We start from the raw sequence: 2642 nt of genomic DNA, 5'->3' as shown, positions 1-2642 counted from the left end.
CGCTTAATTTTAAAAGACGACCAACTTCAATGTATTATACTCTTTGGCCTTTAATAAATAACTAGTAGGAATTAGCCGCGCCGTTGGCGCCAAGGGTATTTTTTTTAAATACCAAATTAAATATAGTTGGCTGATCTTGCAATGAATTAATGCAAAATGCTGTAAAGGTTTGTAAGCGATGGTTTATGATGAAAATGAAAGAAAGAAAAAGCTTTGTCACAAGGAAATCAAAAGAAGCCCATTTGTTACACATTCTTTATAGTTAAAAAATATTGAAAGCAACTATATATCCCTGCTGTTATGAACATCAAATCAAATTGTGGTACCTTACTACAGGTTCATGCGACATAGAATAAATCATTATTAAAAACTAATGTCACCTGCCCCAAGCTTGATGTTCAAACTGAAATTATAGACAAAAAAAAGTTGAATATAAAATGGGATATAGAAAAAATTCATTCGTAATAAAGTTTTATCCACAATAGCATCGTAGTTTGTAAGTATGATGGTATAAAAAGGAAAAATATTACAAAATTTTAAAAAATTAGAATAAGCAAATGAAAGTAAGATGCTATATTGGATAACGACGTGAGTACATTCAACAGTCCTGCAAGAAAGGGGCGGAAAAGTAAATTTACTTGAGACACAGAACTATAAGAAAGGAATAGATGATAAAATATAACGATAATGGTAAAGGGGAGGGAGGGAGTAAATTTAAAAAAAAATGATATCAGCCTTCACGTAATGCTAACGTTAATGCTATAAAATATAACGATAATGGTCATTTGTAAGTCTCTGTTTAAAAAAAGCAGATGATAAAAGAAAAAAAAATTACACAATAATCAATAAAATTGTTGTTGAGTTCAAGTTTGAGCAAATTTGAGTTCTTGTTTAACAGCTCAGCAATAGTCTGTCGCTTCCTGCAACATGGAAATACATCAGACTCTTTCACACAACAATTAACATATTGAAATTTTCAAATTTTATAAATAAAATAGATGAGAATGTAACTTCATTACCTATATCAGTACTATTTAGATGGAGCTTCTGAATACCATTATTATCCAGCAAAGTACCATGTTAAACCTGCATACAAAACACACACTTAATGCTTCAATTGAAATTAAACATCAGATGCTTGAAGCCACATACAGGTAGTTTTAATCATTATTTTGCCAATTATCCTAAGGCGAGTCATATCCAAACCCAGTCACCAGTAGAGATCGTTCAACCTTAACATGATTTTTTTGCCCATTACAAAATGCACTTCCACCTAAAAATACATAAAAATAAAAACAATCAATATATTGTTTATACCTAATTAATCGTAATCATAACAAAAATGCATACAATACCATTCACCAAAATAATTACTTCATACCAGAAACCGCAGAGAATATGTGTGTGTTCCAACACATGGCATCCCCAACAAACTCTACCTACCAACAAAAATGTAAAGAACCTCAATAACAATTTTAAAAGATATTTCATATATTTGAGCCATTAAATTAAAGAATTGAAATAGGCTATGAATATGATATTATATATACAACATCAGCAGTTGCAGGTTTTCCTTTGAAGAGAGCACTCCCACAAAGACTGCAAAGCTTGGATACCCATAAGCAAAATCTATTATCCTGTCTATATGCAGAGAATCAATCGTCATCTCAAATCAAATCACATGAAAGAAAGATACAACAAATTACAGAAAAGTGACATAGGAGGAACCAAAAAACCTTTAGGAACAAAACAACCAAATTACGGAAGCGGACACCCGCTCTCCTCCACTCGTTGTCAACGTCGTCTGCTTTTAGCCTACAGGTTTGGATGGAAGTTGAAGTAGATACAAAGAAAAAAGAAAGCGTACCTCCAAAATAACAGTTGCTAAGGCGGATGTAGGAAAATAAGATTATCAACCCCTTTGTTGATCTAAAAAGAGTTAATTTCTTTCAGGACTTAAATCAAACAATTGGTGTGCAACCTGAATCCATATTTCAAATGAGCAAAAAACATAGGCAAATCAGAACTTTAGAATCCATCTTTGAAAGTTTACCTCATTGAAATTTAGGCTTTGTGTATTAGATCATCGTGATGATGGTGGTTGGCAGTCTTCTTCCCCAATGGTGACAGAAGCAATCGACTTCAAATTATGAGCTGATTTTGCTTGTCCCTGCCTAATTGATTTTGTTGTAATGAAATACACGGTGGTAGAGTGTGTAAAGATCAGAATCAGAGACCACGAAGGGGATGTTTTTTATCGGAATCAAAATTGAAGAAGAACCTAGAATAGAAACTTATCTGATTAGAGGGGTAGGGCACCAATCGATAGATAGAAAAAGTGTATTTGGCTTAATGACCCTCTTGGGTATCGATCTCATTATATTAGGTGAATATACAACTGAAGATCCTATGATTAAGGATTCGATGATAATACAACAATATATTTAAAACTATAACAAACTATCCGATCTTATCTTTCTTATCTTTACATTCCCCCTCAATCTTGACCGTGACTAGGTTGAGATTGTATCTCATTTTCTCCAACATGTTTCCAGTTGTGGGTTTAGTAAGACCATCTGCCAATTGATCATTCGAGGATATAAAACGAACATCTAAAGCCCCCATTGCTACCTTTTCTCTAA

The 2642-nt window shown here is 33.0% G+C and overlaps 1 long non-coding RNA gene across 1 annotated transcript; it reads right to left on the bottom strand.

The window, feature by feature from the left end:
- Positions 1-453: 453 nt before the first annotated feature.
- LOC145129065 (uncharacterized) lies at positions 454-1239 on the bottom strand. The gene is made up of 4 exons (XR_013717277.1): positions 1153-1239; positions 1020-1086; positions 836-920; positions 454-607 (listed from the first exon to the last, which is right to left on the bottom strand). It is a non-coding gene; the product is annotated as an uncharacterized LOC145129065 (long non-coding RNA).
- Positions 1240-2642: the final 1403 nt, after the last annotated feature.

Source organism: Lactuca virosa, chromosome 8, assembly GCF_052849685.1.
Source record: "Lactuca virosa cultivar CGN04683 chromosome 8, Lactuca_virosa_CGN04683_v6, whole genome shotgun sequence".
Classification (NCBI taxonomy): Eukaryota; Viridiplantae; Streptophyta; class Magnoliopsida; order Asterales; family Asteraceae; genus Lactuca; species Lactuca virosa.
Note: the sequence above shows the minus strand (reverse complement) of the source record. Positions and strands in the feature narration are given on the sequence as shown.